Below are 16955 nucleotides of genomic sequence, written 5' to 3'. Positions count from 1 at the left end.
GGAGCAATGAATGAGTGTTCCTATTTTTCCACATCTTCTCCAACACTTATTATTTTCCATTTTTAAAATAGCAGCTATTCTAATGTGTGTGAAATGTTATCTCATTGTGGTTTTGAGTTGAATTTCCCTGATGGCTAAAGGTGTTGAGCATTTTTTTGTGTGTTTTTTGGTCATTTGTATATTTTCTTTGGAGTTATGTCTGTTGAAGTCTTTTGCACATTTTTCACTTGGGTTGTTTGTTTTTTTTTTTGTTGTTAAGTTGAAGGATTTCTTCATATAGTCTGGATATTAAGCCTTTATCAGACATGTGGTCACCAAATATTTTCTCCCATTATGTAGTTGCGTTTTATTTTTATGATTAAGTCCTTGAGGATCAAAAGTTTTTAAATTTGATAAGGTCCAGTTTATCTATTTTTTGTTTTGCTGCTTGTGCTTTTGTTGTAAAGTATAAGAAATATCATAACACAAGATCCTGAAGATGCTCCCCAACATTATTTTCTAGGAGTTTGAAAGTTCTAGCTCTTATATTAAGGTCTTTGAACAATCTTGAGTTCATTTTTTGTATATGGTGCAAGGTAAGGGGGTCCTCATTTTTTTTTGCCAAATGGATATTCAGTTTTTGAAGTATCAATTATTGAGGAGACTGTTCTTTCCTGATAGAGTGACCCTTGCCACCTTCTCAAAAATCAGTTGTACATAAATCAATAAATTTCCATTGGTCTATATGTCTGTTTATGTACTAGTACCATGCTACTTTGATTATTGTAGCTTTGTAATAAGTTTTAAAAATAAGAAGTGTAAGTCCTCCAACTTCATTCTTCTCAAAGAGGGAGCTTTAGCTATTTGGGGCCTCTTATCATTGCATATAAATTTGATGATTGGCTTTTCCATTTCTACAAAAAAGGTTATTGGAATTTCGACTGGAATTGCAATGAGATCTTAAGGTATTTAGTCTTCCAACCATGAATATGGAATAGCCTTTCATTTATTTAGTTTTTCTTTTGGCATCTTGTATCAGTATTTTGTAGTTTTCTGTGTTCAAGTCCTTTTACAACCATGGTTAAATTTATTCCTAGATATTTGTTTCCTTTAGTTGCTATTGTGAATGGAATTTTTTCTTGATTTCTTCTTCTGATTGTTTCTTACTTGCGTACACAAATGCTAATGATATGTGGGTATTGATCTTGTCCCCTGTCACTTTGCTGAAATCATTTATTAACTCTAGGAGCTTTATTGTGGATTTTTTACAGTTTTCTGCATATAAGATCACATCATTTGCAAGTAGGGAAAGTTTTACTTCTTTTCCAATTTGGAAGCATTTTATTTCTTTTTCTTCCCTTATTGCTCTGGCAATACAGTTAATAAGAGGGGTGACAATAGGCATCTTTGTCTTATTCCTGATCTCAGTGGGAAAGGCTTCAGTGTTTCACTGTTAAGTAGGATGCTAGCTGTGGGCTTTTAATGTATGTTTTTAATCATACTGAAGAAGTTTCCTTCTATTCTTAGTGTTCTCAGTATTTTTATCAAGAAGGGTGCTGTATTTTGTCAAATGTCCTTTCTGCATCAATTAAGATGTTCGTGTGTTCTTTTCTTTCATTCTGTTAATGTGGGGTATTACATTAATTTATATTCCTATGTTGAACCTACATAGCATGCCAGGGATAAATCCCACTTGATCATGATGTATAATTCCTTTAGTTTGATGTTGCATTTGATTTGCTAGTATTTTGTTGAGGCTTTTTGCATCTATATTCATAAGAGATACTGGTCTGCAGTTTTATTTTCCAGTGGTATCTTTATCTGGTTTTGGCATGAGGGTTATGTTGGTTTTGTACAATGAGTGAGGGAGTATTTCCTCCTCTTCAATTTTTTGGAAGAGTTTTATCAGAATTGGAGTTAAGTCTTCTTGGAATGTTTCGTAGAATTACTCTGTGAACCCAACTTGTCCTGAGCTTTTCTTTGTTAGAGGTTTTTGATTACTGATTCAACCTGTTTACTAGTGATTTGTATGTTGAAAGATCTTCTGGTTTTTGCTTTTTGTGTGTGTCAATGTTGGCAGTTTGTGTTTTTCTAAGAATTTGTCCATTTCCTCCACACTTTCTAATTTAATGGCATACAGTTGTTCATAGTATCTTCTTATATTCCCTTTTATTTCAGTTTGATTGGTAGGAATGTCCCCCTTTTCATTTTGGATTTTCATTATTTATATCCTCTCTCTCTTTTTGTCAGTCCAGCTAAAGGTTTGTTGATTTTACTGAACTTCCAAAGAACCAAACTGTGGTTTTGTTGATTCAGTTTCTTTTTTTTTTTAATTTCATTTATCTTGGCTCTAATCATTGTTATTTCCATCCTTCTTAGCACTTTGGGTTTAGTTTGCTCCTTTTTCTAGTTCTTCCAGTTTTGAGACTAGGTCTCTGATTTGAAGTCTTTCTTTTTATTTAATATAAGCATTTAGAGCTATAAATTTCCCTGTCAGCACTGCCTTTGCTACCTTTCATAAATTTTGGTATATTGTTTTTCATTCTCATTTGCCTGATTTCCACCTTAGCCTATTGGTTTTTTAAGAGTATGTTTTTATATTTCCACATATTTAAAATTTTCCATTTCTTTCTTTGTTATTGATTTATAGTTTCATTCTATTGTATTCAGAGGATATACGCTATTTGTATTCAATAGTTTTGAATTTGTTGAGCTTTTGTTTATCTAGGAATGTCTTAATCTCACCCTCTTTTTTGAGTGAGAGTCTCACCAGAAATAAAATTCTTGGCTGGGCATTGTTTCTCTTCAGCACTTCAAGTATTTCAACCCTCTGCCTTTTTCTTTTTCTTTTAAAATTTTTTTTCACGTTTTTTATTGTGAAAAATAATATATATACAAAAAAACAATAAATTTCTTTTTTGTACATTTTAACAAGTAGTTATAGAACAATTTTTTTTTTTTAACATGGGCAGGCACCGGGAATCGAACCCGGGTCCTCGGGCTTGGCAGGCAAGCATTCTTACCTGCTGAGCCACCATGGCCCGCCCTATAGAACAAATTTTAAAGTTTGGTATGGGTTACAGTTCCATGAGTTTTCAGTTTTTTCTTCTAGCTGCTCCAAGACACTGGAGACCAACAGATATATTAATATAATGGTTCAGCACTCATACTCATTTGTTAAACCTGATCTTCTCTGTATAACTTCACCATCACTTTTGATCTTTTTCTCACTCTTTAGGGATATTTGGGCAATATCCATTCTAACTTTTTCATGTTGGAAGGGGCTTTCAATTATATAGGATAGGGGGATGGAGCTAGTTGATGTTCTGGAAAGGCTGGCCCCTCTGTATTTCAGGACTTTTCTGATCCAGGGACCCATCTGGAGATTGCAGGTTTTTGGAAAGTTACTGTATCACATGGAACCTTTGTAGAATCTTATACAATGCTCTACATGTTCTTCATGATTGGTAAGAATGATTTTGGCTGGGGATTGGCAAGTTATGATAGGTAGCAATGTTTGAGTGAAGCTTGCATGAGAGTGACCTCCAGAGTAGCATCTCAACTTTATTTGAAGTCTCTCAGTCATTGCTACCTTATATGTTATACTTCTTTTCCCCTTTTTGGTCAGTATGGTACTGTTGATCCCATGGTGCCAGGAGCACACTCACCTCTGTGTGTCATCTCCCACACTGCCAAGGAGACTTTCATCCCTGGATGTCATGTCCCATCAAGGGAAGAGGGCGTGTTTTCACTTGCAGTGTTGTCAACCCCCTGCCTTTTTGCTTCCATGATTTCTGATGAGATATCAGCACTCAATCTAATTGGGACTCTCTTTTATACACCATGTTTCTTTTCTCTTGCAGCTTTCATAACACTCTCCTTGTCCTTTGCCTTTAATAATGCAATTAATATATGATGGGGTGTATTTTTCTTCTTGTTTATCCTGTTTGGTATTCTCTGGTCTTCTTAGATGTCCATATTCATATCTTTTGCTAAGTTTGGGAAGTTCTCTGTCATTTTTTTGCTACTCCTTTTTCCCCTTTCTCTCTTATTTCTCCTTCTGGGCTCTAATATTATTCATGTTGGTGCATTTGATGGTGTCCCATAGGTGTCTTTGGCTATTTTCACTTTTATATTTCTTTTCCTTTATGCTCCTCAGCCTGACTCATTTCAAGTGTCTTGTCCTCAAGTTTACTGATTCTTTCTCCCACAAACTCCAGTCTGCTCTTGAAATGCTCCTGGGCATTTTTTCTTTCAGTTATTTTTGTCTCCAACTCCAGTAGTTCTGTTTGGTTCCTCTAAAAATTTCTATCTCTTTTACTTAGGTTCATGCTGTGCATTCATTATTTTCCTTACAGCTTTAGTTCTTTTTCTCTACTTTCCTTCATCTTCTTGACTATTGTTAAGATAATTTTTAAAGGCTTTGCTCAGTATGTCCACATTCTGTCTTCTTCATTGGTGTTTTTTATATTTTTATTCTATTCCTTTAGATGAGCCATCATTTCTTCATCCTTTGTTGGTCTTGTACTGTTTTTAATATGCACATATATTAACTCTGGGATTTACTCCCTAGGATATCTGTTTCTTGGTTTTGTTAGAAGGTGGTGAAAAGACAGATTTTCTTGAGTTTCAGCCTTCTTAACAGGAGGTCTACCCAAGGTGAAAGCAGTGTACTGGGATTTTACTGTATTTCTGAGCCTGAGTCTTGTCCTGGGCTTTTGCTTGTTAGTTGTGTTGGAGTTCCTCTGTTTACAAGAGTTTGATTGTCCTCCCCATTTCTCAGAAGACAGACCTCCCTGTCCCAAAAATTTGATGCCACCAGTCCTTTGTCCCAGACTGTCCACCACTATAATTTTTTACACTCCTTTCATTTTCTCACACTGTTTTTTCTTGGAGGACAATTTCCGGGAGGAGGATCACCCCAGAGAGGACTTCGCCAAGTCAGTCTTTCCCAGCTAAAACAGGTCCAGGGACCCATGAATGGGTGTCAGCCAGTTTGAAAGTGCCTAGGTTGGGGATCACGTGGGACTCCAAAAGCTTTTCTGATGGGTCCCCAAAGCTGAGCTTTCCTGGCTTGCCCTTCAAATGTAGCCATTTAGCTAACTGTCCCCCACAGCCCTAAAAAAGCACTGCATTTCCAAATCCTCATTGCTTCTGCCCCTGTCAGGGGAAGGTTGATATAATGGCTGTTACTATCTTTGCCCAGGCTAATTTGAAACAATACTGCTCTCAGAGCTGAGAATAATTAATCTGAATTCACTAATCAAAAGATGTGATCAGTGATCCTCTATGCCCACCCCTGTTCCAGGTGAAGAGGAATTTTCTATTCTTTTCTGTTACCAGCAGCTAGCTAGTTACTGGACACCAACTAACCTGCTGTGAGAATGGGGGATGGGCCTTGATAACTGCCACATGGAGAGAACAATTTGCAGTTGTTTACTATAATTTATCTGCCTCTTTATCCCACTCTTCTCTGGAAGAGTGAACAATTGTGCAAAGTGGGTTAGTAGTGTTGCATCCATTTTTGTGAAAGAGAATGCCTTTCTAATTTTAGAGCCTTTCAAGTGGTGGGTAGGCTTTTGTGTGGGGGGAAGTTTTTCTCAGTGTTCGTATTGAGATGTACCTGTGAAATCATGTTATATCCTGTTTGGAAAAGGAAGACAATGTGATGGAAATGTAAAATGAGTTTGTGTAAATTTATCTTCCCCAGAAGAGATGACGGCAATAGTGTACCGCAGCCATACTTATTGTTTTTTCCCCCTAAGTTATAGATATGTGTATTATCAGTTATGTGCATGTATTTCTCTCCTTTAACTCTAATATTGGTTCTGATGTTATACAGCAAGAACTATTTATTTAGCAGATCATTGAAGAAGAGAAAGAAATTTCAGGCATGACTTTTCAACTCCTGGTGGGTGTTTGGCTTATCTCAGCCTGTAAAGAGCTCCACTATAATTTATTTTGCAAATTCCAATTTCAAGAACATTAAAATGTAGCTCAGAAGACAAACTTTCTATTTTCTAATCAATTTTTTCCCTCTGGTAAAACAACAAATATTTTAAGTGCAAATGCCCAGAGAAAAGAAAAAGAACTTTTCCCACCAGAGACCTGAGGTCTCTTTACAAGATGGCAATTTTGTACAGCTTTTTTTAAAACAATTGAGGTTGGGTCATGTCATGACAAGTCATTTTTCAAATTTTGTTTTCAGCAAAAAGATTATATATATTTTAAAATGAAATATTTTCTTTGTAAAAATTTAGATGCTTATAGAATTCAAGGATCTAAGTTTATAAAATCACCCAGTGTGCCAGTTGCCAAGTCCCAAAAGGCTAAGTTTAGATTAGATTAAAATTGAGGGTGTTCTTTCAGGACCAATCAAAGGCAGTGAGATTCCCATGAATGGGGAATATGTTTAAGACTCCCATTACTTCCAAAGAAACAGTAAAAATAAGGAGGAAAAGGAAGGATGCTAATCAGCACTTAACATATATGGTCCAATTTATTCCTCACAAACAATTTTGGATTGTCCATCTCTGTTTAAGTTTGCTAAAGCTGCTGGAATGTAATATACCAGAAATGGATTTGCTTTTTCAATGGGGTTTTATTAGGTTAAAAATTTACCTCAGGTCCCTGGTGGGAAAAGTTCTTTTTCTTTTCTCTGGGCATTTGCATTTAAAATATCTGTCGTTTTACCAGAGGAAAAAAATGATTAGAAAATAAAAAGATTGTCTTCTGAGCTACATTTTAATGTTCTTGAAATTAGAATTTGCAAAATAGATGTCCATATTAAAGAATCCAGAAGAAGGTACTTTCTCTTGAGGAAAGGCTGCTGACATCCAGGGTTGTCACATGGGAAGGCATGGCAACATCTGCTGGGTCTTCTCTCCTGGGTCTGTTATAATGGATGTCTCAAAATGTTTCTGGGCATTTCTCTCTCTGGGCTTTTACTCTTTTTTTTTTTTTCTTCATCCTCTTCACAAGGGACTCCGGTGAAGGATTAAGGCTCATCTTGAATGGGATGGGTAACATCTCAATTGAAATAGCATAACCATAAGGTCCCACCCATAATAGGTCTGCCCCCACAAGAATGGATTAAAAGAATGTAGTCTTTTCTGGGGTACATAACAGTTTCAAACCAGCACAGTATAGTATAGAAGAAATGAAAAGAGTCAGATAGAAATTTGACAATAATGGCTAATAAATAGCTAAACTAGAATTTAAACACAAGTCTTAAATCTGTGCTCAATACACTCTACCTAAGTAAGTTCAAGAAGACTTTAAAGTTTTTTAAACATTTGTATGAGTTAATAACAGAAATCAAAGGTATAAAAGCTTTCCTTAACATTTGAGACTGATACCCAGGACAGCTAGGGCCTCAGAGATATAATTTGGTCTGGGTAGGCCATAGAACTGAGGTTATGCTCGTGCCAGGCTCCTTTGTAGGCCAGTTTGCAATAGCTGCCTTTGAGTTAGAGGCATATCTAGCTAATGCAAAGGTGACTTGATGCAAAGCATTGTGATCTCTCTAAAATGGATTTGTTATTTGCTAACATTGGCCAAACTGCTTCTAGATTCAAAATAAGCTTTATGTACATTAAGATCTGGCTTAAAGGGAATTCTTTCATCCAATACATGTTTTCTCATTTGTTTCTTGCCTGTTTCTTCTCACACAAATGCAAACTTAATGAGTGCATGCATCTCATTTGTCTTGTTAACTGCAGTAATACTAACTGCTAGAACAGGTACTTTGCACACAGTAAGTCAATAAATGCTTGCTTAGTGTTCTAGTTTGTAAGCTGTCAGAATGTGAACATCCCGGAAATGGAATGGCTTTTACAATGAGGAATTTATTAAATTTCAAGTTTACAGTTCTAAGGTCATGAAAATGCCCAAATTAAGGCATTGAGGGAAAGATATTTTAACTCCAAAGAAAGGGCTGATGAAATTCCAAGTTTCTTTCTCAGTTGCGAGAGCACATGGCAATGTCTGCTAGCTTTCTCTCCTCATTTCATAAGGCTTCCCCGTGGGCATTTTCCTTCTGCTCCAGAGGTGTCTGGCTCTGTGGTCTCTGTTGGTTCTGGTGGCTCTAAAGCTTTTTCCAAAACGAGTCCCTCTTAAAGGGTTCCAGAAAGCAATCCCAACTTGAATGGATAGAGACACATCTCTATGGAAACCATCTAATGAAAAGTTACCACCCATAATTTCGGTGGGTCACAGCTCCATGGAAACAATAAAAAAGGTTCCACCAAGTAATACTGAATGAGGATTAAAAGACATGACTTTTCTGGGATACATGATAGCCTTAAACAAGCACACTGAGTGAATACGAACACTAAAAACCTCCAATGATTCTCGTCACTTTGTTTCTCTGCTCAACACTTTTTCCTGTTCACCTTGCAGGTTATTTCAGGCCTTCTTTTTCCTCCAACTTTCAACTTTTTCATATATCCCTTCACTTTTTTTTAATTAATTAACGGAAAAAAAAGAAATTAACACAACATTTAGAAATCATACCATTCTACATATGCAGTCAGTAATTCTTAACATATCACATAGATGCATGATCATATCCCTTCACTTTTAGTAAAAGATGTCATCTCCTACATTTCAGAAAAATATAGAAGTCTTGAGATAAGAACATCTTTAACCTCTGTTTCTAAACCGATAAAATATTATTTGCATCTCCTTCCGCCTTTTCCTCTGTCTCCACTTTTATAATGGCTGTGTCTCTTTTCTTATCTAAAGCTAAATGTTTTTCATCTGTGCTTTGCATCCCATCACCACCATCTTTTCAGCAACTCGTAGTATTTAAGGTAATGATAGCACTTTTTTGGCATAGGCAGTCTCTGGGAATCAAATCCAGGTCTCCGGCATGGCAGGCAAGAATTCTGCCAATGAGCCACTGTTGCACCTCCCCAATGATAGCTCTTAAAACAGATACACCTAGAGAGTGCAGTGGCTTAACACAATATATGTATTTTTGGCTCAGGTCAAATGCAGTAGGCAGCATGGGGTGAGATAAATAGTTGCTCTGTTCCTTGCAGACCCAAGCTAACAGAGGCACTTTCATCTTCAAGACAGGGCTTCCAATGTTACCCTGGTGCTTCCAATATTACCATGGGTATAGACATCCAGCCAGCAGATAAAGGAGGGAGAGAAGCTCATTCTTAGAAGTCTTCTATGAGCCAGAACAAGAAATGGCACTCATCAATTTTGACTAGGTTTTGAGAGACAGAAATATAGTCTTTTTGTTAACCAAGGAAGGTAAGTAAATGGTAAACATTTGGTCAGTCTCTTACATTCTATCTGGTTGTTTTGTCTACTGTATTTTTGCCCTCACCTTCTAGATTGGCTCATTCCCTTCATATTTTTAAAGCATGCTTAAGTTTCTGCTAACCTTCAGAATAAAAAAACAACAGCAAAGCCTTTGCATTCTTTTCAGTTGTCCTGTGTTATTCTTCTCACTGTATCAGCCACACTTGCTGAATGAGTTGCACTTTCACTCCTCAATGCACTTAAATGAAGCTCTTATTATTGTTACGTCTCTAAATATGTTTCCATAAACCTCCTCTTTACATTGTTGAATTAGCAATTTTCTGCTTTTATCTTACTTGGTCTCCTAGAAACTTTTGACATTGGTGACTACTCCTTCCTCAAATCTCTTCCTTTGACTTTGGAGACACTTAGCCTTGTTTTCCTCCACTTTCTGGGCGCTGTTTCTCCTTAATGCATTTTTTTGGTCCATCTCTTAAATGTATACTTTTTGGAGGTGGGGTTCTATTCTTGGGTGCTTTATTCTTCTCCTTCCACATAGTTTCTCAATCACATCCATCCTGGTGGCATTAGTAACTACACATATGGAGACGATTTTGAAATCTCTATCTTCAGCTTCTATATCTCTTTCTTGAGTGTCAAACTGAAGTGCTTACTCCACAGCTCACCCTGGATGTTCCACATGCACCTCAAAATTGAACTCATCTTCTTGCCACCACACCTAATCTCTGTTATTTTAAGTGTTTCAATGAATGGTATCAACATGCACAGAGTTGCTTACATCAGAAATGTGGGAATTACTATCTCCTCCCTTTTCTCACTGTCTCCAATCTCTCACTATGTTCTGTTGATTCTACCTCTAATGGTAGTCATGAACTGGGAGGGGGAGGATAGGGAGTGGTTGCTAATTGGTTTAGGGTTTCTTTGTGGGATGATGAAAGTGTTATGAAATTAGATAGTGGTAATAGTTGAACAACCTTGGAATATACTAAAAGAACTACTGAATTGTACACTTACAAAGGGTGAATTTTATGGTTGCTTTCTTCTTTGTTTTGGAAAAAAATGCTAATATGTGTGAGGAGGTAGGGGAAGAGGAGACAAGGGAAGCCAGATAAATTTGGGTTTGAATTCTGGCTCAGGCACTTAACACCTTTGGATTTTAAAAAATCACGTAATCTCTGTGAGCTGAATTGTATCTCAAACTGTTTTGAAAAATTACTGTATTTTAGTGACTGTAGCACACACGATATAACTCCTGATATTATAGGCCTCTCCTTCGTATACTCCTACTTATTATTGATGAAACAACATACTCCTATTCAACTGGTCTCCTTCTGTTAATCCTTAGCTAAGTTTGCCTCTGTCCTTCCCACCTCCTTGTGTTTTCTGGTTGCTAGACTGAATAATTTCATCAAATGGAAGTTATTGCTCAGTCTTGGTTATTTTTTACATCTTCACCTTAATAATAATGATAACAATGTGAAAAATAATTCATAATTTATTGCATCATACATTTTCCACTGAATCCTAATAAGAGTCTGGTAATATTATTATCCCCAATTTCCACATAAAGGAAACAAGCTCACAGAGATTACGTGATTTCTTAAAATCCAAAGGTGTTAAGTGCCTGAGCCAGAATTCAAACCCAAATTTATCTGGCTTCCCTTGTCTCCTCTTCCCCTACCTCCTCACACATATTAGCATTTTCTTCCAAAACAAAGAAGAAAGCAAAATGCTTATAGTTTACCTCCCACATAATTGCTGTTATCCAATAAAGGGCAGTCAGTGTACAAGTTTGAAAATTTAGAGTGTAGAAAAGTACTAAGTGAAACAGGAAAGTTTGCCCTTCACTGAACTCTACCAGTCCCTCTCCCAAAAGCATACCATTCTTAGTATCCATTTGTTCACAAATCACTCTCTGTCTCTTTGCTTTCCATCTCTGTATGTGCATACATTATTTTACACAAAAGTGATCATGTTTATACACAGTATTTTGAACCTTTATTTTTTTAACCTAAGAGCATATCTTGGAGATCTTTTCATATGGCATATATAGCTCTCTCTCATTCTTTCCAACAGCTGCATCTTTCACTATCCTGTGGCTGTGTAACGGCTTTTGTTATATTTTTCTCCATAATTAGAAGATTTAGTAGGGATGCCATATTTCATAATGTTAAAAAAATTCACTGAGCTGATCAGTTACAAAATTAGTCTCCACTCAAATATCCCTCACTGCTTAACATGAACATTGATTTCTATCTATTATGTATCAGTCTTTATTATTTAGGCTTTCCATGATTGTTAGATGCTATTGGCATCCGACAATACAATACCAGGACAGTACTAATCAATCATAAAGTGAAAATAATGATACGATCTGTTTACTTCAAAAGGGAAAGATTTGAATCTCAATGAAGTAAGAGAGGCCCATAGGAAAACTGATGAAGCATTCTGATTTTTCTTTCCTATGAAGAAGATCCCTGTTTTTGATTGTGGGATGTTATATGATATAATGGATGGTCATTTCTAGATATCAAGCAGTTTTGTCTGAAATATTAGGCTAAAATATGAACCCTTGGTTCATTCTTCACCTGTTCTAAGAATTACAGCAGAGGTACAGTTATAACCTAAATTGTAATAAATTTTACTTTTAACAATTTAATATTTTTTTGAAAATAAAATCCAAATTAAACTTCTCCACACAATTTACTGTGAAACACTGGTCCCTTTTTTGGTTGAATTCTCTTTAAGGGCCCTTTTTCCAATTCTTATTTCCTTTTAACATAATGCATTCTTTTAATTCCCTCCTGCTTTAGTCAGGGTTCTCTAGAGAAATAGAGCCAACAGGAGATGTCTGTAAATATGAGATTTATAAAGGTGTCTCATGCAACCATGTAACTGGAAGAATCCATTCACAGGCTCTGAAGCTGGCTACTCCAATGAAGGGTCTGGAAGAACTCCACAGGAAAGGATCACTGGTTGAAGAAGCAGTGAAAAAGTCTCACTCTTCCCTTAAAAGTCTTCAACTAATTGGATTATCTCACTGTAGAGACATGCCTTAGCTGATTGCTGATGTAATCAGCCACAGATGCAATCAACTGACTGATGATTTAATACACCAGCTTTCTGGAATATATCACAAGCCACAAAATATCCTTGCAGCAATGGTCAGATGAGTATTTGCCTGGCCTGACCAGAAAAATGGGTCATCGTCACTTGGCCAAGTTGACACCAGCCATCAGACCTCCTGATAGATACTTCTGTAGTTTTAATTATTGATCATCATTATCACAATCAACATCATCGTAATCATTATTTTGCCACTGCAAATAGTGAGCATTCTTTTACTCATGTCTTGTTAAACTTTTCCAAATATACTCATAGGGCAAATTTCAAGTATTAGAAATTTAGGAGGTGAAGGGTATAAGTAGTTTTAATTTAAGGAAATATTCCTCAATTGACCTCCAGATAGGTTGCTCAAATGTAAACTTCCAACAATATATGAGAGTGCTCATTTCTTCACACTCACACCAGCAACTTTTAATTCTTGTTTGAATTTATTTCATTTTGAATTAGTTTGGGCATACTATATTTTATTTGTTGGCTATTTGCACTTCTTTTTCTATAAACTGTCTTTACATCTTTGGCAAATTTTTTATTGTGGTGTCTCTTTTTATTATTAATTTAAGTAAAGGAAATTAGACTTTCATTTATCAATATTTTGAAAAAATTTCTGAGTTTGTCATGTACATTTACGTTATGATAATTTACTAAATAGTAAATTTTAATATTTGTATAGTGACATTTGTCAATCCTTTACCATATATGCTCTCTTTTATATCCTGTTTAGAAAGACCTTTCCCATTACAAGAATACGAATAAATTTATCCATGCTTTTTCTAGAACTTTTTTAAATTAAGCTTTTTATTTTGAGAGAATTATAGATTCACATTGCAGTTGTAAGGAATTATGTAGAGAGATCCCACGTAACATTTACCCAGGTTCCTTCAATGGTAACATCTTGTAAAACTATAGAACAATATCAGGACATTCATTCAATCAAGATTCAGAATATTCCCATCACCAAAAGTAACGTTCATGTTGCCTTTATATGACCACATCTACCCTCTCCCTCCATCCTTGACCCCTAATCTGTTTAGGATTCTATAATTTTGCTATTTCAAGGTTATATAAATGGAATCATACAGTATGCAAACTTTTGAAATTAAATTTATTACTCAATATAATTTTCTGGAGACTCATCTGGGTTGTTGCCTATATCATTACTTTATTCATTTTATTTTTGAGTAGTGTTCCATGGTATGGGTGTACCACAATTTACCATTCATTCATTGAAGCATATCTAAGCTGATTCTAGTTTTTGGATATTACAAATAAAGCTGCTTTGAATGCTCAAGTATAGTTTTTTTGTGGGTGAACATAAGTTTTCATTTCTCTAGACTAAATGTCCAAGAGAACACAATTGGTAGCTCATACTGTAGTTGCATTGTTAGATTTTTAGAAACACCTAGTTTTCCAGAGTGGCTGTAGTATTTTACACTCTTACAAACAATGTATGAGTGATACAGTTTCTTCATATCTTTGTCAGTATTTGATAGTTTCACTTAAAAAAAAACATTCTGAAAGGTATGCAATGATATCTCATTCTGGTTTTGATTTGCATTTCTCTGATAACTAATTTGTATTTCCCTGATGGCTAACATTTCTTCACATGTTTATTTGCCATCTGTATACCCTCGTCAGTGAAATGTCTCTCCATGTCTTTGACCTATTTTTTAGTTGTATTGTTTCTGTTCTACAGTTGTGCTTTGATATATTGTAGTTACTTGTCCATTTTCAGATAAGTCCAGTTCTTCCACAGTTCTTCCAGCACTATTTGGTGATAAAGTTAACTTTCCTCCATTGAATTTCTTTAGCATCTTTATCAAAAATCAGTTGGACATATTTGTGTGGGTGTATTTCTGGGTTCTCTCTTCTGGTCCACTGATTTATGTGTCCACCTTTCCACCAATACCACACTGTCTTGATAACTGTTACTATATATAAGCTTTACTATTGGGTAGACATATTTTTCACACTTTATAGTTTTCCAAGGGAGTTTTAGTTATTCTAGTTCATTGTCTTTGCATATATAAACTTCAGGATAATCTTATTTATAAAGAAATTGTGGGAATATTGTTAGGAATTGTGTTAAGCCTGCACATCAAATTGGGGAGAATTGACATCTTTACTTTAAAGGGCCTTCTAATCTATGAGCATGATATATCTCTCTATTCACTTAGATTTCTTTCAACAGTGTTTTATACTTTACAACATACAAGTCTTATACATGATTATTTTTATAATTATAATAAAGTATTTCATTTTTTGAGTAATTATAAATAGTATTGCATTTTTAATTTTATTTTTTGCATTTTTATTACTAGTATATAAAAATATATTTGATTTTGTATATTCATCATGTGTCTAGTTGCTTTGCTGAGCTCTCTTGTTAGGTATAGGTGGGTTTTTGGAGATTCTTTGGGATTTAACACAGACAATCATGTGACCTATGAATAGGAACTGTTCTATTTCTTTCTTTCTAATATCTGCACATTTTATTTCCTTTTCTTTACTTATTGCACGGGGTAGAACTTCTACTAATATATTGAATAAAAGTGCTGACAGCAAACATCCTTATCTTCTTCAAAATAATAGGGGAAAATCATCAGTCTAGGAAAGAAAAATTGTAATTTGGCCTGGGAGCCCAAGAGAAGAGATTGTGTACTGTACCACCACAGGGTGTTCCTTTTAAAATTTCTTAAGCAGTACATCCCCATGACTGATCATCTGTTAGACTTTCTTGTACATTTCCCATTTTTAAAGTAAATTAGTTGAAATAAAAACTCCTTAAAATATTCTGTATATTTCTAGGGCATAACACTTCCATCACTCTAGAAAGAAAAAGGAAGCTGATTTCTCAGTCCCAGCCTTAGCCTCCTTCAGGTCATCATCTTCAAAGTAGCTAGTGAGTGTTTTTCCCTTCTTTTTAAAAATCAGTTTTATTGCACTATATTCACATGCCATACAATCCATCCAAAGTTTAAAAGCAATGGCTTTTAGTATATTCACAGTGTTGAGCATTCATCACCACAATCAACTTCAGAACGTTTTCATTAATCCAAAAAGAAAAACCCCATAGCTCTTAGCAGTTGCCTCTCAATCCCTCTATCCTTCTCCAGGCATACATAAAAATTTATCTGTTTCTGTCTCTATAGATTTGTTTATATTTACATTTTTTTATAATTCATGAAAGAACATTCTTGTACTTGCAGTATTTATCCTATTAATCCTAGTCCATCATCCACAACAGGTCTCACTGTTATACAGCCCCATGTTTTATCTTCTAACTTTCATTATAGTAGCATACATAACCCAAAACTTCCTCTTTTCACCACATTCACATAAATAATTCAATGCTGTTAATTACACTCACAATAATGTGCTATGATCACCACCATCTATTTCCAAACCTTTACAATCAACCTATATAGAAATTCTGTACAAACTAAGCATCAGCTCCCCATTTTCTACCTGCTATCTAATCCCCAATAACCTATATTCTAGATTCAAACTCTATGACTTTGCTTATTCTAATTAGTTCATATCAGTGAGATCATATAATATTTGTCCTTTGGTGTCTGGCTTATTTCACCCAGTCTGGTGTCCTCAAGTTTCATGCATGTTGTCACACGCATGAGAACTTCATTCCTTTTTACAGTTGAATTTATACAGTTGTCTGTATATACCATATTATGTTTATCCATTCACTGGTTGATGAACACTTGTATTGCTTCCATCTTTTGGCAACTGTGAATAATTCAGATATGAACATCAGTGTGCAAATATCTCCTCAAGTTGATGCTTTCAATTCCTCTGGGTATATATCTAGTAGCCAAATTTCTAAGTCCAGGGTAATTCTGTATTTAACTTTCTGAGGAAGTGCTAAGCCCTCTCCCACAGTGGATATATATTTTACACACCAACTAGCAATGAGTGAGTGTTCCTATTTCTCCACATCCTCTACAGCACTTGTAATTTTCCATTTATTTTGTAGTAACCATTCTATTGAATGTTAAATGATATTGCATTGTGGATTTGATTTGCATTTTCCTAATACCTAGTAATGTTGAGCATCTTTTCATGTGTTTTTTATCCATTTGTGTTTCCTCTTTTGAAAAGTGTTTATTCACATCTTTAGTTCATTTTTAAAATGCTGTTTTTTATTGTTGAATTGTAGGACTTCTATATTAAACTCTTCTCAGATATGTGGTTTTCAAATATTTTCTCCCATTGTGTAGGTTGTCCTTTCTCTTTCTTGACAAAGTTCTTTGAAGCAACAAAGTTTTAAATTTTGAGGTGGTCCAATTTATCAAATTTTGTTGTGCTTGTGCTTTGGGTATAATATTCAAGAAACCATTGCCTAACTCAAGATGCTTAAGATGCTTCCCTAAATTTTCTTCTAGGAGTTTTATGATCCTGCTTCTTATATTTAGGTCTTTGATCCATTTTGAGTTAGTTTTTGCATAAGGTGTGATACATGGGTCCACTCTCATTGTTTTACATATGGGTATCCAGTACTCCCAGCATCATTTGTTAAAGGTACTATTCTGATTGAGTGGACTTGGCAGGCTTGTCAAAAA

This window comes from Tamandua tetradactyla, chromosome X (genome assembly GCF_023851605.1).
Source record: "Tamandua tetradactyla isolate mTamTet1 chromosome X, mTamTet1.pri, whole genome shotgun sequence".
Lineage (NCBI taxonomy): Eukaryota > Metazoa > Chordata > Mammalia > Pilosa > Myrmecophagidae > Tamandua > Tamandua tetradactyla.
This window is presented reverse-complemented; position numbering follows the sequence as displayed.